This window comes from Pangasianodon hypophthalmus, chromosome 21, assembly GCF_027358585.1.
Source record: "Pangasianodon hypophthalmus isolate fPanHyp1 chromosome 21, fPanHyp1.pri, whole genome shotgun sequence".
Taxonomy (NCBI): domain Eukaryota; kingdom Metazoa; phylum Chordata; class Actinopteri; order Siluriformes; family Pangasiidae; genus Pangasianodon; species Pangasianodon hypophthalmus.
The window spans coordinates 3,097,512-3,120,672 of record NC_069730.1 but is presented as its reverse complement, the minus strand read 5'-3'; the positions used below and the strand labels follow the sequence as shown (position 1 = coordinate 3,120,672).

The 23,161-nt window shown below is 38.7% G+C and overlaps 1 protein-coding gene across 3 annotated transcripts in view; it reads left to right on the top strand.

Annotated features, from left to right (window-relative positions):
* Nucleotides 1-2,679: 2,679 nt before the first annotated feature.
* The window catches only part of rreb1b (ras responsive element binding protein 1b), a 43,922-nt gene continuing 23,440 nt past the window's right edge, over nucleotides 2,680-23,161 (top strand). The window contains exon 1 of one of the 3 annotated variants that reach the window (XM_034314896.2): nucleotides 2,680-2,911. The gene's annotated coding sequence lies outside the window, so the exon portion shown is untranslated. Of the gene's footprint in view, nucleotides 2,912-4,612; nucleotides 4,979-5,078; nucleotides 6,131-23,161 lie in introns of those variants that run through there. The other 2 variants (XM_026940997.3, XM_026940996.3) reach the window with 2 other exon arrangements.

The window sequence follows — 23,161 nt, the reverse complement described above, 5'->3', positions numbered from 1 at the left end:
GGCTCCGATTGAATTTCATCTGGAGAACAGTGCACTATGATTAACAGCATCCACCACTTACATGTTTACTTGTTAGTCAGAAGTTAGTCATATTCGCATCCATGTCCCTTTCAAGGTATTTATGAAAAGTGTCTTTTACAAAGCATTGAGCAATAAATGAAGCACTGAGCGTTTGATGATCTGGAGGGTTGGGAAGGATGAAAAACAGTTTGTAGGCCAGAGGCAGTTATTCAGGTCACTGTAGGTCAGAGGCATTACTTAGTGTACAAATACAAGGTCGTGGTTATGTAAGGCAGCTGGTGGTGGAGAGAGAGAGAGTGCGCTCTAGTGGACACCCACACTCACACACTCACACTATGGGGCCTGCTGTAGGCTCATTGTTTCCATTATTTATTTATTTATTTATTATTCATTATTCACTATGAGGAATGCCTGTAGATTTGTGATCCTTTGTTAGTGAGTGCACATTTGAGTAAAATAAAGCAGATAAATGTTAAGCTATGTGTCCAACCCAGAGTGTGTGTTGGTCTTTACACTTTGCATTGTATCTTTCACTTATAAGAAAATGAACACATGCCCACTGTAAGTGCTTATACACTATATTTAGAGACATATTTAAATCTTGTGGTCAACGTATTGCTTATTCTGGCACTGCAACATATATCCTCTTGAAACCTGAGAATTTCATCAAAGTGTGTGACAATGACTATTTTACTTTGTACAAATATGAAATGTAAACAGTTGTTCCCTACTGTGACAGTAGTTGATGAGCAAAAAAAAAAACATGTTTCAGCGTGTGAAGTCTGCCTCATTAGTTTTGCTGGAGGTACAAGGCTAACGTAGTTAACAAGTGATTCAAGTTTAGAAGCTTTGTTTTTAGTTTTGGGCAATGTCTGAATCATCACACACTCACCTCACACACATCATTTAGCTTAGTAACACTTTTTACACAGGAACCATTTTCTAAAATTGCAGATTTAGCTTGTAAGTAACTTTTCTGAATGAATACACAAATCCAGTGTGAACCATATAATCATCCGAACCACTTGTAGTATACTACTCGACATTTTAAACCCTGCCTTGAGTCTGATTTCTGAAGGCAGACATTCAGATTCAAAACTGCTCCTAACTCTGCAAAATCCTTTTGTCTATTTTTATACATAACAGTGTTTCATACAGTATCAGAAACCACATCAACAAGCCTGTCTGAAATACTGAACAACTCCACGTGGTTTAAGGTGAGTGTGTGATGAAAACTTATCTTATTTGTTAGCAACATCAGCCTTGTACCTAGTACAACAATCTTTAAAATCTGGACCATCTTTAGCAACCAGTAAATTATTTTTCCAGCTTCCTAATTACTTGACTAGACTGAGCAACATCTTTTTTGAGGTTTTCTGAGTTTTTCAATTATTTTTATTCTTAAAAATAGCATTAGTAAAAGCGATTCAGAAAATGTTTCCTTTCTACCAGCTGGCAAAGATGGTCTACCAGTTCGATCAGATCAGTCTGTGTTTCGGAAAACTGGTAGCTGGTCAGAGTAAGCTTGATTTTTCCACAGGTAGGACAAAGACTCTAAACTGCCTAAATTCCATCTTTTTCTTCTGTTTTTCCCAAACTGCTTTAAAGAAAGAAATAAAACTCTGAATCGTGTTTGTGCTTTGAACTGGTGTTAAGCATTGATGCAGACAAATGGCTTGCTTTTAATCTCATCAGATCACATTAGCAAATAATGCTTTGGGACAGTGATACTCCATTATCGCCCACATAAATGAGTTGCACGGACGACTGGTATACATGAGCTTGCATGGCTAATCCCCCGTCTTTCAAAGATAAATAAGGTTTTCAGAATATTATTTGCTGTTAGCAAAAGATTATTTTGGACTTTTCCAAAAGCAAATGCAACAGGACCACCAAATGTTGTAAGAAATACACACAGAATGGTATGTGAGAAGTGAGGCTGGGGATGATTTCTTTCTAGCCCAGACTGTAGATTCATGCAGTCATTCATGCAGTGATTACAGAGTGACACGCCCCCTAGCTTTGATTTCCATTTTGGCTTATACTTTTCAGTGTAACACGTCATCAGCAGTGATTGATGTGCAATACAGTCACGGGCGTAATAAATGTGAACAAGATGGATTATTTATCATCTTTTGGAGGAGAAAGTTAAAGTAGATAGACTAAGCAGACAGTTAAAGTACGAATGACAGAACTGTAAGTTTATTGTTGTTAATTTTGAACAAAAGGGTAACTTTTCTGTTTACCGTGTTTGGTATTTGGAGGAAACGCGGCATGAGGCCGGGAAAGCATTGCAGACTTGAAACACTTAAAAAAAAATAGAAATCACAAAAGCGGCTCTATCTGCCTTTAACATTCCTTAGCTATCCAAAGTACCCAAGAAGATCCCTAGGATACTCAGTCATAATATCACCCTGGTACGTTAGATGGTTTTAGATTTTGGAACATAAAAGTGCCAGCAAAAATAAAATATAACTCTTGCTTCATGATACCTTCAGTAATCTACATTCTACAATCTACAATCATACATTTGTTGGGTCATTCATTGGCCAGGACAAGTTATTGATTCCTGGATTTTGGAGCCTTGATGTCTTGGAAACACTGGGTACAAAGCAGAACAAATGGGATGGGCTGCCAGTCCACTGCAAGGCATCACACAGACTCAGAGTCACACCTAGGGGCAATTGAGAGCAGCAATTTAGTGTTATGTGTTCAGGAAGTGAGAGGAAACCAGAGTCCCCAGAAACATGGACATGATCACCGGCAGAACCTTAAACAGTAACAAGAGCACAGAATTGAACCGTTGAGATGCAACACACCAACACTACCATGATACCTACCAAAGATACACCTCTACAACAAATTTGACATGAGCCTGGATGTTGGGTTGGTGAGTTTTCAATGAAATGCTCTCTTGTCTTTAGTTTTGTTCTCCCTTCTTCTCTCCTTTGTGAACTTGTAAGTGTTTTCACAGCTGTAGAATTGTAGAATTGAGAACTTAGTTGAGTTAAGGGGACGAACATTGCTTTACTTTACTGATATCAGCAGTCTCATTTTATTGTGTGTCCCTTTGTAGGAGATGATGGCAATAGTATCTTGGCTAAATCCTGTAACAGACTGTGCAATGTCAGTTATGTTGACATGTGCTGCTAGTGAGATTATACGAATATGATTTTCTCACGATAATCTCATGATGCAATAATATTATGGCTTTCTGCTATTTGTGATTTTTTTTTAGACATGCATCTAAACATGCATTTTTTTAGACATTGTTTTTTGGTTACAATGCAGTTGATTTTTTACAAGCCAAGGAATTCATTTATAATTTAATTTTTTGGGGTTTTTTTGTCAGTGATAGCATTTTTGTGGTGAAAATCATACAGTGTAAATCAGCCTTTACATAGACTTTCTTGCTACGTTTGCATTGGTTGATTGCACGCTTTGCTTTATAGAGTTATGTATTCTAAGTAAAAGTGCATGATGTGTACTGATGGCTATATGTTGTGTGCACTTGGGCTGATTATCTTTGCATTCTGTACATTTGGTGAATAAGGATTCAGCAAAGTGTGGCACATCAGTGCAGCAGGTACCACTGTTTTACAGCTCCAGGGTCCCAGGTTCGATCCTAAGCTTGGGTTACCGTTTGTGTGGAATTGCACATGTTCTGTCTGTGTCTGTGTGGGTTTCCTCTGGTTTCAGGCCATGTCCAAGAAAACATGCCACTGGGTGGATTGGCTACGCTACATTGCCCCTCAGTGTGAATGAATGTGTGAATGGTGTCCTGTGATAGACAAGAAGCCCATCCAGGGTGTATTCCCACCTCATGCCCACTGTTCCTGGGATAGGCTCCGGATCCACCACAACCCTGACCAGGATAAAGCCCTGACTGCTAATTAAAGATGAATGAACTCATTATCGTAAACTGAACAGCATATAGATGCAAGCACAAGACATATGACTATAACATGAACAAATCTTAACCTAATAACCTGAAATAAACTATGAGGAGATTTGTATAGAGCGCACCCAGTGTTCCTGGGATAGGCTCCGGACCCACCATGACCCTCACATGATTACTGAAAATGAATGAATGAATGAATGAATGAATGAATGGATTTGTAAAATGAAAATAAAGCAGTCTGAGGACTGAGATTGTAACAGACACATATTAGGAAAATCTTATATAATAAAACAAACAAAGGACCCAGGATACACCCTTGGGGCTCACCAGTAGCAGATTAGGGGGGGAAACAACTTTTAACTATCTCTTAAACAAGTAGCCTTGAATAAATTCCTGAGAAAGTGATTATGAACCAGGCAGACGGACATGAGTTGATGATAAAGCATTTGGATTTGAACTTTTGCACTTTGTTCCTGTATGATCGAGGACTTGTTGCATTTTCAGTAAGACTGAAACAACACCGCCTCTGTGTGAAAGTAAATATGCACCGGTGGGTTGGCTAAGAGTGCCACCTAAAAAAATAAAAAAAAATAAAAGTTAAAAAAAAAAATGCAGAAAAAAAAAAAAAACTTTTAACTTTGGCACCCCCACCCCCTCCCGGAGAGATGCTCGCAGCCTCCCCAGCACCGTCCCCTTGGAGACTGCACGAGCAACACGTGATGCAGCCGCTTATCAGCTTTAGGGAGCAGCGCTGCGTCGGAACGCGTGTGGAAGACGGAAAAAGGAGCCAAAAAGTCACTTTTCTACTTCATCTTCGTCAGGAACGTCGACGGATTTCTTTCTTTTGAGCGTTTGAGGAGGACAGAAATGTGTGTGGGTTAGTCGACGAACTTTGCACATCCTCTAAAAACGCCATTTTGGGCGCTCCTCTCCGGAACGAGTTTGCAGTGGGAGGTTTTTTTTTTCTCCCCCCTTTCGTTCTCTCCAAAGTCCATCATCTGCTTTTCACCATCATCACGGAGCGCAGCAGGCTGGCCGGCCCGGAGCTACTCCACCGTGAGTCTCGAACAACTTCCCCAAACTTTTCTTCCTTTCTTTTTTCTTTCTTTTCTTTTCTTTCTTTCTTTCTCATCTCGACGCCTCGTGCTTGCGTTTGCGCTTGGTGTGGACTTTATCCTGCATGAAGCCAAAAGTAGATCTTTAAAGACCTAGAGTTTGTTTTAAAGAAAATAAATTAAAAAAAAAAAAAACAAAAACAAAAAAAAGATAGAGTGAGAGAGAAAGAGAAAGAGAGAGAGAGAGATCGCCAGGATGATGTTCGGAGTGAGTGTGTGTGTGTGTGTGTTTTTTCCTCTCTTCCTTCTCTTCCTGCTTTCACTCTCTCCTCCAAAAGCGTGCAGGAATGCGAGCAGGCGTTTCCAGCAGCTTTACCTGCGTGTAGCTCGCCTACCTGGGCGACTAGAAACGGAAACACACCTCATGGATGGGTTTTGTGAGCGACTTGCTTTGGCTTGAGCTTTATTTGACGTGAAAAGTTAATGATCCGTCGAGCATCTGAGTTCCATCTCCGGACTTTGGTCGGAGCGGACGCGGTGGGGGGGATCTACACGTTTCCCTACACGGTTTGACCTTGCCAGGACGTTGATTTCTTTAGCTCTGTTTATTTGTTTCTTTGTTTTTTTGTCCGCTTTTGGATTTGTGGCGTTGATGTGTGGATACATCATGAGATATTTATATGCACTCTGTCCTCTCCTAGGCTGATGTAGTTTATGGACTGGGAACGTGTTCAGCTTGAAAGAGGAAGTTGGTCTTTCTTTAGAGAGAAGAAGTTTAGAAAAGAGCGAAGTCATTAGGAAATATTCAGAATACTTTCAGCTTGTACCACATAGGCAAGTTTAAACATTGTTTCCAAGGTTTTGGGCTGGTTTTCTCTCTCTGTCTCTCTCGTGTGCATGGCTTCTCCTTGATGTTCCCTTGATGAGTGCACTGTGCCCTCCTCCTCGTCATCCGCCTATCATGGTTCCTCTTTGGAGAGGCAGAAAAGCGCACATCCGCATGAGCCACCGTTCACACGTTCACACGTTCACATTCCGTCACGAAATTCTACACTAGAGGAGGCCTGCAGATGCACCGCCATCCACCACCAACACTGACTCACACCCCTATCTGTTCAGCTTTCTTTACCACCAGCACCAGCACCACACACAGGTAACGCTGCAACCACTTAACCCATCAATCTGATCTCTCTAGTAAAGTCTTTAAAAGAAAACTCCACACTGAAACACATGAAATATATTGATGTGCTATGCTGTGTTATGTATTTATGCTGTCTCGAGCGATCCTGGTGCTAATTTGCTTGCTTGATGTTGAATTGTCATTCTTGGTAGAAGTTTTCCCGCAGTGATGTCACAGGGTGATATTTGTAGTGTAGTTACTATTGACTTTCACAGGAGGAAACATTTTAATGATCTCAAACATACGTGATAAGCATCACATCACACAAACAAACCAAAAAAAAAAGTAGTAGTGAAGTTGATGCAAACATTGGACTCAAAATCGGTCCCAGAATGCAATGCAACAGAGTTGCACAGAGTTCTGGCAGAGACTTAGCTCTGCTAGTTAGCGATCTATGAGATGACAGGCACGATGATGTTGGCAGCAGTATTAGCATGATGCTTTGGTGAACAGATAAGGAGGTGAGAAAGCTGGACAGACTTAAACGACGTCGCATCGTCTCTTTAGGTAGAGATGAAGTGAGGGCGAAGTCACACTGCACCACTGTCAGCAGAACGGCATTGTGGGTAATGCAGGAAACCGTTCAACAAAGTTAATCATAATATAAATCATTTGCACAAATGAAGATCAGATATTCATTATAAATATTGATATGTAAGTGGATTCATGGTGGATATTTTTTCTTCAATACAGGATTTGACGTTAATTAATCACCTTTGGCCCCTAAACGTCTTTTTTTTGGTCCGTATTAGTTTTGATGACTCGTACATGACCACAACAGTTGTGTCAGTGTTTGAAAAGACATATTTAAAACTTTCTGGAACAGCATTTTAAACCTCATACATTTGTGCCATATGTTCTAGATATGCTAATGGGTTCAAAAATGGAATTTGAAACTACTGGCTTTCCTTAAAATGGCATCACCTCATAATATTAGGTTCAGATTTCTATTTGGGATCTGCACTATGCAAGCTTCTTGATGGCATTAACTCTGTTATTCTTTTAATTAAAAAGCCTATGCTTTGCAGCTTTAATAATTTGGTTTTCAAATTGCTCTAACCAGTCTAAGGTCACCTTGTGTCTTAAATAAGGCTCTGGTTATTATTCCCTACCAACGACAACCTGCATTATGAGTATTTTGTACTCTCTAGAGTATATTGTTCAGACACTAACCTGTTGCAAGGCATTGTTGGATTTCATGTGTTCAGACATGGCTACTAAACTCTTAAAATGGTGCAGTATATAGTGTATAGGATGTAGTATTGGACATCCTGCTGGTCTTACAGGGTTTTTGAACCCTGATGGAGGAGGTGATAAGGATAAAGAACCGTGTTTTGCACAATTACAAGTCTGACAGGCGAAACCAGTGGATGGAGGAGTCTTGAGAATCTCGTTTTTTGGCGCGGTTGAGCAAACAGCTACAGATGGAGTGCACAGAAAGCTCTTGCTTTAGTGATTTAATGTAGTCATGGTTGTAGTTTGAAAGAAAAAAAGAGGCTGGTGAGGGAACAACGGTTTACAGTGGCAGTAACAGGAACTAACTTGTCTCACAGATGTTCCACAACATTACATGTAACTATGTGTGGATAAAAGTGTGATGTGCCATTCATTAATAAATAATTGTTGGAAAAATCGCTGTGGTTTACGAGGAATAAAACACTTCAGGACATGCTGTTATTGGAAAATAATCAACTTTGTGGTGGTAACAGTAACTCATCTTCATGCCAGGCCACATCATACCACCCAGTCATTGATTATTTCCCTGTAACAAAGGTTAGTCAAATACTGAATTCAGACTTAATTTGATGTTCTGTAATGTGATACGTGAATGTGAAATCGTTATAGTGGGAATGCTAGTTATACATACATAGATGATGATGTAACATATTTGTAGATGCAGTTGGTCCTATGACGTAAGTTACAGGACTAAAAGAGAGTTGCCTACTTTTTAAAGAGGTGAAAATCAAGGCCGCTTTACTATTATGAGGCATTTCATATGATATGTAACTGTAAAAAAAAAAAAAGATGCTGTGATACATTAAGAAGGATTTCTTTTCCCCAATACAGCTCCACCCCTAATTGAGGAGCCACCCAGTTGTTGCTCCTTTTGTTCAGAATGTTTCCTGCAGCGTCACTGATAAGTCTCAAAGTGCAGAAGAGGAATCTTGGCAGTTTGAAGCATGTATTTCATGCTGTGTGGCCTGCCTCAGCATCTTGGACTTTAAGCCATTGTAGAGCTACAATGCTAAAAATTCTCAGTGTATTTTGAGGCATTGTTTGTTCAGCCTCAATTTTGTGCCATTGTCCAGAACAGTTCCCACCTCCTTCAGTGCTGGTGGGTTGTTTATGGTCATCATTCTGAAGCCCATATAATTACGCTTCCACCGCCATGCCTGACTATAGAAGCTCTGAGTGTTGAATGGATTGAAACATTCAGACCAGACATAATGGAGCTCAAGTCATCCAGAACAGATTTTTGATTCAGTTTTGTAGTACCATCTGTTATATCGTCATTGCACAAGTACAAGTTTCAGTGTGCAGTTCCCCGTCACGCTATGTTACCTTTATTAACGAACAAGAACAGAATTTCTACATGAATAAAAAAAAGAAAGGAGTACAATACAGTTATGACTGAGTGTTGAGAGTATTCACAAGCTTAGTGGAGAATCACAGGCTTCAACTCTTCACGATTCGTACATAATTCCAGCCTGACCTGAACTTTTTTTCCCCAGTCGAAGTTTGGCCAGGATTAAACCGAATCAGAACCGATTATTTACTAGAACATTGCAGTTATTTCTAAAATTCTGACCTGTGTTCAGAATTTCTTTTTAAAAATCTTGTTCAATTTGTATATGGAAAACACTTTGGAGTGCCACTATGCTAATTCTCATTTTACAAAATGCACCAGAAAAGTGTTTGCCCTACAAAAGTAACATTACGATGCCACCGTCATGTGAATGCCATTTCAAGAAAGCAAACTTGCCCATGAGCTCTGGCTGGGACTGATGGCATTACGCTCTCTCTCTCTCTCTCTCTCTCTCTCTCTCTCTTGCTCTACTCTCTTATAGTGATACTAACCAATCAGAGGTGGAAGTTAGCATTTCCTGCAAGTGTGGCGTAGCATGAGCAGCAGTCTGAAAAGATGTGGCAGCTTACATATGTTTCAGAGGAAACACGAGACATGGGAGAGAACAAGCCATTGGTTGGGAATTAGCAGTGAGTGAAATTGGGAGGAAAAGTTGCAAAAGTGTCCAAGTGAATTTCACTCACTTTATCTATATAGAAATAACAAAATAAACAAAAAATTCTCTTGTAATACTTATAATGTAGTAAGCCAGAGTCATGCAAAACAGTCATTAAAAAAAGTATCAAGTCTTTTCTACGCAAATGAAAAACGTGCATTACTAAGTGACCCATGAGGATAAAAAATGATTTATTGGTAGAGGGTGTGAATACTTTTCACAACAAGTATGTAGCCTTTTCAGCTGTCCTGTTTGATATAAAACTGCTGAATTTTTAGATTTATTTTCTTTATGTTCAAATATTGTCCTGGTTTATGTTTAGGAATGTAATGGTTCATATTAATCCTATGAACAAAATACCAGCACTTTATTAAAAACTCACTCCTAAACCCTTGATGTGATCTGGTTAAAAATTGGCCTTTTTTTTTTTTTTTTTTTTTTTTTTTTTAGACCAGAAAAATTTGTGCTGCTTGGATGTGTGTGAAGGCTGTGATTCATCCAAAAATCCAGAAACACTCTAATTCCAGCTTGCAATAAAATATTTAGGACTATATTTTTGAATAAAAAAGAGCTCATTTTCATCATGCAACGTTCTACTGAGATGGGCGATATGCCAAATATATCATATCATGACACTTCTAAAAGTCGCCTCACGATAGGTTTATTAACAAAACAATAGTGTTGCATTTTTAAATGTGATTATACTCAATTATACTTTATACTCATTCAGCATCTACTGACAATACTCATAATATCTGAGAAAAGTGTATTGACAATTTAAAACTGTATTAAAAGTCTATCACTGTATTGTCTAGCCTTACTTTCTACAGTACAGTCTCACCAAAGCTATTATCATAATAACAAATAACTAACAGTTTACAGATTACGCTGACCGTAAACATTCTAAGTGGAGTAAGTATAAGTCAGTAACCACTATGATTACAAACATTTGCACAAATTTGTTCCTGCTAGAGGAAGTTTAGATGCAGGAGTGGATGGAGAGCTGGAGATCGGTTGGTTCGGCTGGTTATGTCCATGCCTTAGCTGCTAGTGATGGGTGATCACTCGTTCAGAGGAGAGGTGGGCATCCTGTTTCACTCCTGTGCTATTTTTAACCCATCTATTTTAGATAAGATTATGTTCCCTTGGCCTCGTAGAGCATTGGAGAGCTGGTTAGGTGCTGGGGTGTAGACTGATTTACTCTACCTGTGTGTAGGAGATGAGCTGTTCTCATAAAGCTCATTGCATACTTACTATAATATAGCTGTATGTTTTACTATTACAAACTTATACAAGTCTAGAAGTGCACTGAAAGCAAAAATACAAACGCTAAGAAACAGTTAGTGGTATGATTTGTGAGGTCACATTGTTGGGAAAGAAAATGCAGGAAAGCAGAATCAGTTGAGTCAGACTCAGTAAGATGGGAGAAGGATAACAGGAAATGAAGCAGTGTGTGTAAATGAAGGAAGTAGAAAACGCTGGTTACAGTAAGCCCTACTCTGTCCCTTTCTGAAACCATACTCCATCTGTGAACATCGGTAGTGTCTCATGTTGTGTTCGAGGTAAAGTTGCAACTTGTAATTCCCCACCTACAACCTGTAAGAACCACTGAAAACACCCCCTCAACTTGCAGTTTCAACTTGGGGTAGTCTTCTCAATAACCAGTTTCTTCCGTGAGTTATCACTAACTTTAGCCACTAGATTGTTGCTAATGCTACTTGCTATTTGTCAGTAGTTCACTAGAGTTGAACAGAACCAACAGCCACTCAAGCCTGTAACTGTAAAAGTGCGGTTAAAGTAGCTTTTTATGAGCTTTACTTTCTTGGAGGCATCTATGGGTTTTTTTTTTTTTTGGGGTTTTTTTTTTTGCCCACTTTGCACATCAAACATGCCAAGGTGGAAAATGACATTATTACAACTTCCAAATTACCACTTAGAAGGCACCAAGAACGCAGCAAGTTTCTGCTTCAAACGCTGAATGTGTCACTGAATGCTGTGTTTACTCAGGGAAGAGTTGGTCTGTGAGTGAGAACGAGGGAGGAGAAATCCCACAGCAGAGCTCAAAATTAAACATCTCATCATCCCACAAACTATTTAAAAAGATTTCTCCAGAAGATTTGGCCAAAATAAAACACTACACAACTTCAGTGATAACAAATCAACGATCCTGACTCTCAGAGCCTGGGATCTCGAATGGCGAATGGCGGTAATTCATAACGGCTATCTTTTTTTTTTTTTTTTTTTTTTTTTTTTTTTTTTTTTTTTGCTGTTCTATTGTTGACTAATTTTCTACAACAGCAGCTCTGACAGTTTCTGCTTCAGCGTAATTCACAGGTTTATGTTAATTCACTCGATCATTTCTATAATAACGTCTTTTAATAAACATGTGTGTTGATAGTTAGCCATCTTTGGTGAAGCTCTCTGTAACATTTTCTAAAAGAAAACTTCATTCAGTGCCAGTGCTTTGTATTTCTTAAGAACAAAAGAGATGCTAGTATATGAATGACTGTTTAAAGCTGCTATACCATAAGTGATGAGAGGAAGTAACTTGTTTTGGGGATGTTTCACAACTTTAACTGTAGCTATACTTGGATATAGTGTATACTACACTATAAAATTTGTAATTGTTGACTAATTGCTGATGTATGTATTGACCATGTAACACCTTCAGGTTTTAATTTTATATTTCATTTGAACCAATGAAATGCAGTGTGTGTAATGCGCGTAATGCAGCGAGCACTGAATCATCATTACTGAAGTAATGCAGCTCAGCCATTGCAGCACATCAGCTACCATAGCCACACATTAACATGTCGTCAGTTTATAGGGTGCCATTACTTTTCTTCCAAGTCTATGTCTAGAGTTAATTGTCTCAATTTATGGATTTGTTTTGGATTGATTTCTTTCAAGTCATTATGAAAATTATGAGTTATGAGTTTCACAAAATTTTCGTTGTGTGGTTGAAATAAAAAGCGATGTCCTAATTCATTTGTTTATATCCACTTTGATAAACGTTTACGCAGTATATTAATGTTAACATCTAGCTAGCCTGAGAAGTTCTTCTTCACTGGTATTGTGTTTGCAGTTTGTCGTCATAAGAATGGTGGGAGGATCTATTTGGGATGATTATGGTTGCTCCAGGATGAATAAAATTGCTCTCCAGGACAATTTTCAGGAAGTTCCTAAAACAGTTGTTTTCCTGTGAGCTTCGCAGGGCCTCCCTCGTGCTCTCTCTATCTCTCTCTCGCTCTCTATCTCTCTCTCGCTCTCGCTCGCTCGCTCTCCTCCTCCTCCCTCTCGCCCGAGCCGGGCTGCTGACTAAACGGTTTTGTCAGCTGGCAGCGACTCTCCATGTGTGGATCTGCGATGGTTTTTAGGTCTCGAGCACAGACGGAGGATGCTGGAGTCTCGTGTATCACACTCTAAAATAGTGTAATAAGTAGTGGGATTTCGATCGGACTGGATTTTTTCATTTATATATATAAAAATCTAATGAAAAATCTCAAAAAAGATTGGGTATACTAATAAAAAAGATAAACGGTAATGAGAATGGAATTGATGTTTGATGTAATCTTGCTGCTTCTTTGTAGCTGTTGGAAACGCATCATCATTTTCTGTTGCCTTTGCTGAGCATGTGATTTAAAAAAAATTATTTTTCTGCTCAGAGTTAGGGCTGGGCCATATGATATTTTGATAAATTGTTACAATACCATGTTTATATATATTTCAGGAATTGCAGAAAACTTTTATGTTTTTATAGCAATAATTCTGTGGAAATAGTTGATTTGATTAAAATTTTGCACTGATATTGAAATTTAGTAATAATTTTATTTCTTTTATTATGAAACTTAGAGTAGTGAAGCATCACTAGAGATCTAAAACCAAAGCCAACAAACATTTATGAGGCTTCATTCATCAATTTAAAAAAACAACTAAAAAACATTTTTCACTAGCTTTTATAAATTGCTTTACTTTTACAGGCACAGTATTTTTATATTATACATTTGTATATTTTAACATTTAGATTATCATCATTATTTGCATATTTCTTAGTTCTCGTTTTTTTTACTTTTTCACTTTTAAGTATAAATCTTTATATTTTCATTATTTTCTTCTGTCGCTGCTGTTATTTATTGCATTATTATTATTTGCCTATTTGTCTATTTTATTTTGTCTGTATATATTTTTTGTATACATATATTTTATCAATAGTGCTATATTTTTAAAAATTTATTTACTTATTTATTATAGTTAGTTAGTTGATAGTTACATAACCCTATCATCAAACTCAAAAAAAAAAAGTTCACAGTTGTTTTTAATGTGACACTACTATATATCATGATCAGTATATTGTGTCGTAGATATCATGATATAATTTTTGTCACATCACCCAGCCCTGCTGAACTTGGGGTCTGTTCATCTCAAAAAGATGAAGTTGATGGGCTTTATCTATAAGCGTACCTACAGCATCACATTCAGGATTTTTCAGTTACAGTTCATGAGTCCTTAAATGAATGCACAAAGTTATGTTGTGACAAATCTCTAGTATTTTGTAGGTGTTCCTGTGAAATCAGAAGTGCTAGCCCTCACCTGAGAAATCACAGGTGTTTTCCGCCTGAAAATACGTGTTTGTGTTAATAATAATTAGTCATCAGCAGTGCATTATGCCAATTATTTAAGCCTGCTTCTAGGATTAGTGAGGAGTGGATTGAGTGGAAAGGAAAATGGGAGAGACTGAGGGGGAGGATAGCAGGCCTGTGGCAACTCGGCGAAACCTGTTCCTCCTGAAGCGGCAGTCTGTGCTCTCGAGCCCTCCAACTAGCTCGCTTGAGGAAAAAAAGATGAATTGAGATCTAAATACACATACAGTGCTTCTTCATCAGGTCACTTGCTGGTCAGCACTGTACTCCTCTCAGTTTTGAGGTGGAGGAATCCAAAAATAGAAGCTGATGACCTAATGTTAGTGTCAGTCTTGTCACAAGGCTCATTCACTCATAATTGCTGGATGAGACAGTGATGTTCGTTGTGTGGATGGGCGTGAAGGAGGCGTTTTCGGTGTAGAGTCATGTATGTGGAAATAGTAAGTCCGTATTACAGGGTTAAGCAGAGTTCCTCCTCGAGATGCTGTTGCATTTAGATGTCCACACGTTTGTGTCATTGTATCAACCCTATTGGACAGAGAATCATTCACAGAATGCATCGGGTTTGTTGGTGAGGAGAAATGTAAGAGAGAAGAGAAGCTCGGGCCAGATCCTCCTCTGAGTCTCTGAGTGAGATGTGCAATGGGAAACAGATGTTTCTCTGCTTTGGCTCTCAGCTTCCAGCGAAGAGTCTGCCATCCTCCATTTCAATGGTGCAATTAGAAAGCTTCAGACTTTTATTATTAGACTGTCATAATTATTTCAGATTTCTTTCAAAAGGTCAGCGCACTTAAAGGCTTATATTTAGCCCCTATCGTTTGCTTGCTAATTTAAAGTTGAGTGTTTGTTTAACACCAGACCTAACACCATAATAATTGAAATAGTACATTAACCATCAATTAAGCACAAATGTTGTCAAAGTGGTGGGTAAAGGCCTTTTTTTTTTACCATTTTTCTGCAATGGTTGATGTTTAAAGTAGCCCTGCACTCAAAAACGTAATTTTTAAATGGTTAACTTGTCTTGGATGCCAGTTTTTGTTTATTCTAATATAGATTGGTGCTTTGGTCAAATTAGTTACCATACAATGTGCTAAATTCACCTTTATTCCATTCAAAATGGTAAATACCTTAGTAATTTTGAGAGGAAAAAAACCCTGATTAGCTTGAAAATATATGCCTGTTATGCAACATACAGAAGTATGTGAAAAATATGATTATACTACATTTGCTAAACTCACATTACTATTCAGAACAGTGATTGCTTCAGTACAGAAGAAGAATCTCAATTAGATTGAACATGTGTAGTGTCTGTTATGCAAAATACTAAAGGATGATGTGATTTCTAGAAACATCTAACCAGAGAACCTGCATCCTTAGCTAGCTAGCTAATGTTAGTGTAGAACAAAAATGTGATACTATATGATACAGCTGCTAAACTCAGATGAATTCTGTTCAGAACAGTTTGTTCATTACATTTGAGAAAAAAAGAGCTTGAAAATGTATACTGTCTCTTAAGAAAAACACTAAATGATGATCCACAGAACATGCTTTCTTAGCTGTTTTGTCTGCTGTGAAATTAATCCCTGAAAAACAGGGACAAGGCAAATCAAAACTCAGATAGTGAAATCCCCCACACAACAAATGTGAGCTAGTTTACTAGAAGTTAGCTATTCAGAAAGCTAATTTAGCTGATGTTGGTGAAGATTTTGATTCATTTGTGAAAATGAATGTCTTGGAATATGAAAAAGCTAATCAAAACACAGACACTGAAATCCAGGTAGTGACAAAAACAGGCTAGTTTGCTAGCAGCAAACTGGCCTGCTAGCTAACACAGCTAAATTTAGTGATTAAAAAAAGATAGTTGTTATGGTTTGTTTTGAAAGGGGTTGGGAAATGTTAAATACTTTTAAATGTTAAATCTTTAGAGAAAATAACAAGACTGTGATACAAAAATCCAGTGTCTAGCAGTGACAAGGCTAATTTTCTAGCAGCTAATTAGCCAGCTAGCTAGACATGAGGGGGCTTTTCCAGTTGCATATTTATGTAAATTTATAGAGTCTGGCTTTTTTTTTTAATGAGAGTAAAAATTTAGAGACTTTCCTAGTAGGAGTGAGAGATATAATAAATATATATTGCCATATTTGAAGAAGTTTCTACGATAAACAAGATGTATCAGGATATGTAGCTTTGCTAACAGGCTACCTGCAAAACAGTTGTGTTGCAGTTAAAAAATAAACCTTTGAAAGTACAAGTTTAATACTTTTATATTATTATGTTCTCATATATAAGGAGGGGAATATTTTTTAGAAATTATATCAGTTTGCTTATAATTGCCATTTCGAAGTAAAAAAAAAAAATAATAATAATTTTTCACGATCTCAATCTTATATGGTGGTATCGTCCAGCCTTGGTTTCTGTGTGTTTAAGCATTAAAAAAACAAACAATTTATTATTATAGATTTTTTTAAATAGTTCAACGTCACATTCAGTGCTTTTTAAATAGTTTTTTAAATTAGAGCAGGCTCTAATTTCAATAATTTTATATTTGCATATTCTCATTGTTCCAACAGCATTACTCTACCTGTGTGTGTTCCTCATATTCCTTGCTCTTACATAGCTATTTGTGTGATTATGTCAAAAACATGTAGTTCCACCTGTATTTAGGTATTTGTTGATGAGTCCGCTTCACAGAAGGCCTGTTTGCACTACCGTACATTCCTCTCTCTAAATTGTAACACTAATGAATGTAGTGCTGATGTACACAATTTGACAGGTTTAGCATGAAGCAATGTATTTCTTCAACCTTATACCTTCTTTTCAAGGAGGTCAATATAATTAGAGATAATGAACAAGCATGCTAGCCAAAGAATGCTAATACGCAGCCCTCGTCCCCAGGGGTTCATCTGAGCTCAGCATCTCTTTTAGCAGGCTTTTTTGTCTAAATGCCCCGTAGCAACGAAGACAATGGACCAAAAACAGCGAGGTGAAAAGCAGATCGCTTCCGTCTCTAGCAACACGATACAGGAGAGTCTGTGTGCAGCTGGAGAACGGGGTCCATCCTTTCCTGGTTGTCATCTTTTGTTGATTGCATCAGTATCCAAAGCTAAAGATAGGCCAAATTTTATGTTTTGTTTTGGGTTTTTTTGGACCTGTTCTTATCTGGGAAGTGGATATACGATGGAAATGAACGATGGCAAGACCAGGTGTGAGCCATTCAGTCATACGGTGACCACATAGAGCAACACATTGAGTCATTTGTTGTCCTACATTTCTATTTACCTTCACAGCATTTGAGCAGAAAGGATGACACTCGATCTAATAATTAGAGTGGATCTGATGACACCTACGCCCACTTTAGCAGTTCATCTGTACTCCATCTCACTGTTTACTCTATCTCCTGTGGTTTAAGTAGGAGTTATCTGGACTTGTTTGTGTTGGAGTTAGTTTTTTTTTTTGTTTGTTTGTTTCTTAATGTAACACGTCTTGTAAAAGAAGTGAATGATCATGATGGAGGTGGAGAAAACATATAAACGAGGCAAAGTTCACCTCTGCCGCCTCTCTGGCCCAGTTCAGCTCAGGGTTGCAGTAAATATTAACTCCCTTATCACAGGGCATAGGACATGCTCAGCTAGCCTGCATGGCAAGAGCAACATTCTCAATGTTAGTTTGTATTTCATCAAATTTAGCCCTGATTTGGTGTAATTCGGTGATGTAAAATGCACTTCCACAGACTGAGCATTTTATTTGCCATCTTCAGGGTAGTAAAAGTAATCCATATTACAGCTGATGGGGAAAAACCTCACTGTTCAGCATCTATTAAAATTTTTATTAAGTAACCTTGTGGAATGTGGGTTAATGGCTAAGTATAGTTTAATACGTATTTGTCAAACTGTTCAACTAAATGAGCCTCGTGTTACTTGATGTCATTTATCCTATACTTTATTTTCACAATTTTTCAAATATGTATCACTTTTCTTTTTAAATAGAACAACGCACAATTCCATAACACATCTCCTATAAGTAATTTTACGTATATTTGTGTCTATATAAGAAATTTTACAATATATATGGCTGAATCTCAAATGCTTTTCTAGTGTGCACAGAGTACACTACATAGTTCTCCAATAGCATTATAATGACCGATGTATTGAGCATATATAGTGAATAGAAAGTGGTTTTAGATTTGGCTTTTTTTTTTTTTTTTGGCTTTTTTTTTTTTTTGATTGTCTAAGAAGTGTAAATCAGATTAAATACCAGTGACAGAAAAAGTATAAATTATGCATTTATTAATATTCATTATTTATCTACAGGCCAAATAAGTATTTCAGCCCTAATTTATTTATGAACACTTGTGTGGGTGGAAGATGCAAAAAAGTAGCATCAGTGTCTGTTACTGCAAATATCTTCTTCACCTTCCGACCTGTCATGGCCCGGCATAGCAGCGTAAATCCTGCACATGCAGCTGAGGTCAGGGGCTGCCATGCTTCCACACACACACACACACACACACATACACTAAACAGCACTAAAGCTATGAGAGTGAGATTTTCTTTTGATATTTAGTGTTTAACCAGTTAAAAGACTCATGCAGCTTGATATTAAGATAATTTAATCACTTTTAAATGAGCTACAGTGATGTTTCTATTAGGATGGAATCTTCTTTTTATCCAGATGCCATTGTGTGTAAAGTTTCACATTCGGTTTTCTTTTGTAGAGCTGTTAGTAATGAGCACTGCTATTGCATCGTCAAATAATCACAATCACAATCCAGTTCTGTGTTAACTGTCTGAAGCTGTGTGTGCTGAATAAATTGCTCTAAATCTCATCAGCACGCCCGAGAGGCCAAAGTGCACAAGATTAGGAATGTTTGAAACTTTAAAGATTTCCTACGGACTCTGGCCGCATGGAGTGGCTGTGGAAAGCTGCTGCCATCTATTAGTGCTCCGACCTGCCGAGATATGAGTGTCTGTAAGAGCTGCCATTTATTTCACATGATAACAGTGTAAGAGAACGATGGGAATTAGCCACTCCTAATGCAAACCAGAGAGGCTACATGACTGAGGATTACACGGAAGAACCCACCTTTTTTTTTTTTTTTTTTTTTTTTTTTTTTTTTTTTTTTTTTTTTACAGCATACACTTTAGTAGTAAACTGACAGTGTCCGTATGATTCCTGTGGGGTTTTTTTTTATACAGTATGTGTGGGGGTTAAAGATCTCTCACTCATTCCAGCCTTTAGCTGGCTACACACACTCCTATAGGCCAGGAAGAGTCACCTGATCACCCCGGCTGAGTCGGCCACACAGCGTCTCCCATCGTGGCTAGTGGGCGGAGCTTCTTTGGATTCATTGAACTGTTCATTTTTCATTCATTGCACTGTCTTGTTCTGTGTTAGTTTCCGTTCAGCGACGTGGCGTGTACTTTGATCGAAAGCCGGCTCTGTTGCAGAGCCGATCTGAGAGGAGAAAGTCTGATTCTTTTCTTCACACTGTGTTGTTTTGTGTTCGAGGTTCTATATTTATTTAAAGTTGTCGCTATATTAGTGTGAAAAAAAAGTCCTGCCAAAGTGAATTTTAAAGTGTAGTTGTATATGTAAAATAATAAATTGTTTACCATGTCAAGAAACTTAAATGGCTTTAGAAAATCATTACCCAAAAACATCTTTATCCAGAATCTATGATTATGCGTGATATGCAAATTAGAAATCCAGCAATCCCAAGTGCAGTAGCTAGCTGGCTAGTCAACTGCTACTACACTAATATGCACATGTAAGATTTAAATTTTTGAGCACATATAACCTTGTCATATTGGCAATAATTTATATATGTTTATCTATTTTGTTCATCATTAACACTAGCTTGGTTAGCTAGCCGGATAGCTAACAGCTAGTATAGCTTTGCTCTTATCCCACATAGGCACAATAGTCATTTCAGTACCTTAATTTCATTCTGAATTTTCATCTCCTCAGCAGTGTGTTCTTTGGCTAAAAGTTGCCATGTTGCTCTCTAATAATTAGCACATATTTGATGTGATTGTTCCAAGGGCATGGAAACAATCAATCATTAATTCATCTTCAGTAAGATTTCTGGTCAAGTTATATTGGATCTATCCAAGTAACGCTGGGGGTGAGGTGGGAATACACCCTGGATGAGACGCCAGTCCATCACAGGACATCACACACACATTCACACACTCATTCGCACCTAGGGGCAATTTAGAGTCACCGGTTCTCCTGCAAAAAGAACCTGGAGGAAACCTACATAGTTTTTGAGTTTACTGGTACATTAAAGTCTGGCTCGAGACGAGCTCTGATGCAGACGCTCTAGATGATGTACTGCAGATGCTCTTATTTAGTTTGTAATTATCTTCATCTGGTAGCTCATTTGATTTACAGGACAGTTTAACAAGTTATTATTGCCCTTTAAAATGCTTTTTTTTCCCCCTCTTGAGCAAAGCTAATACTTTCGGTCATGAATCTGAGGTCTGTCTGTGCACTACACAGAGTCAGAAATGTTATACTGATGCTGTGTGTATGAGAGACGGTGGCTAAATGGGATTGACAGAAGGTTTGCCTCAGAAGATAAAGATAAAACGGTGAGATTGAGAAGCGGGGGAAGGGAGAGAGAAGTGAAATAAGAGCGACAGACAGAAATATAGACTGCGAGTGTGTGTGTGCAGATGAGTGGGAGAGTATGAGTTCTACAGTAGAGACAGAGCAGAAACACTCACACACTCTCTCTCTCTCACACACACCCCATTGCCAGACACACTTTTTGACCTACTTCAGCTCTCTGCCTTCCTGATGTATTGTCTGGACCTGAGACGCTGGCTGTCTGTGATGCTGTACCTCAGCCTTACCCTGCATTCACGCTAGCAAGCAACAAATCGCTCCTCTCGCTTATAGTTTGTCTCTTGTGGGCTTGCAGTGAGTGAGACTTTTGTCACCTGTGGGTGTGTGGGTTTTTTTTTTTTTTAAGTTCTGATGAGAAACAGAAACGGTAATAACGGTATGTTGAGCCTACAGCCCACTATACGATTTATACACTTTGGTTTAAAATGTATTTGTTTGATTTACACGTCACATGCTAGGCTTTGTACTAGCTTTGTTGGCAGATTAGCAAAGGGAGCTAACTGTACGAGCAATGTTCACTCACCACAGACACCAGCGATCTCTGCTACTTCCTTCCAAGCTTCTTTTTTTTCACAGTGTCTCTATATATGTTTAATGAGACAGCATAACATGAAACCATGGTTATAAGTTTTTTTTTTGCTGTTGTTGTTTTTTTTTTCTTCATTTATTTTTTTTTGCTTCAGACTATATATGGGAGCATATGGGAGCTCTTTATACATGTTGCTAGGGAGTGAACTGAACTGAAGAAATGTTGGACCACATGCGCTCGCCATAGGATTGGTCCGAGGAATCGTTAGGATCTGTCGTGTTACTGTATCGTACCTGATTTGCACAGAATTGAGAATATTTCTGTTCAGAGGTCGTTTGTCGGTTTGTCACTTCTTTCTGTCACTGAAATCGTGGTTGTGTGTTGCGCTCTTGCATAGAAATGAACGGTCACCTGTCACTTTTTTGTCGCTTGCAAGCATGAACAAAGTTTTTGAAGATCAAAATGTCTGTAATTTGATCTGTGTTTATAAAGCGAGAGATCTCGGGGTAATAACGGTAAAATAATGATCAGACGTGTATGCTGGGGTAAGTGTGCACCGGGCCTGTGTTTTAAATAGCCTGGAATGCGCAGTGCTGGAAATGGGTAGGAGTTCAGCAGCCGTTATGGTGCAACGTGAGGTTCTGCTCAGGACGGCAGCTGTGTGAAAGCCGTCACTTCGGCGTCTCTGTGAGTGTGTGTGCGAGTCAGGTGTGTGCCGCTCAGTTGGGTTGCAGTTGTCTCTGCTTAGCAAGAGAAGACAATTTAAGCCGATTAAAAGACACTTATCCTTCTGCTAGGCCGATACTCAAAAGATGAAGGATGCTGACTGTCATTCCCAGCGACAGAAGACCCCACCTTCCCATCCACCCCCTTCTCTTTAACCTGGAGCTCCCGGCAGAACTGCCTAAACCAACACGTATACCGTATGCAAAAGAAAGCCAAAGGTCACGTCAAGGCCACCTGTTAGAAATGACAGCTGAGTGCCGCTTCTCTTTGCTCCGCTCCCCCTCCTGTCTCTCTCTCTCTCTCTCTCTCTGTCTCTCACTCCTCCTCCACCTCCTCTCCCCTGCTGTTCTCTGTTAACCCCTTAGGGATGGTCCACCCAGTATGCAAACACACTTGCTTGTATTCACTCACGCTCTTGCTTCTCGCTTCTCTATTTGGGTTTGTTTCCTTCTCTCTTTTTCTGCTTCTCTTTCTCCCTGGCCTTGCTAAGTAACCAGGCAGTTCTAAATGAGTTCGGTGTATTCCCGTGAGCTGTGGGTTTATGTATCCTTGCACTCTGATTAATGCAACAGAGCAGTCGGCCCACGGCGTGTTTGTGTATTCGAGGGGTTCAGAACACTGGGTCACACATTTTGCTCAATGAGGGGTTCAGTGCTGCTGGTGCAGAAGGCTGTGAAGTGCAGGAAGTGAGAGGAAGACCACTTAAAATGATGAAACACAAGATGCAAGAGGAGAGGAAAGGGCGAAGGGGAACGGAGAACCGGGGATGTGCGATATAAAAAAAAATTTTGAGCCTTGATTTTCTGAGATAGTGCATATTAAAGGTGCAGATTGTCTTTTTTTTTCTTTGAGTCATCAGCTGGAAAAAAAATTGACAAGCCTTCTTGTTACACCAGTAACTCTTTTACATGCTTTGTGTGTTAGTTTCCAGGAAAAGGGGGAAGATTGCAGTGTGGGTGTGTGCAACTATGTTTTTGGTTGGGGTAGAGCCTATTTCAGGGCCAGAAAAATGTAAATAAAAGGCTAGCATAAGGAAACTAGCCATATTTGTTGCACAGAGTTAAAAAGTGTTTGTTCTACGGTATTTTGAAATTATATGTTTATTATAGATCTAGAAACACTTCTTGCTTATTACACCCTGCCCCCTTTTAGGTCTTATGAAAACTTTTTAGCAAGGAACTGGAGGAATGATTATACTCTTGGTGAAAAGGAGCAATAGGTTAGCATCTACTCTTTT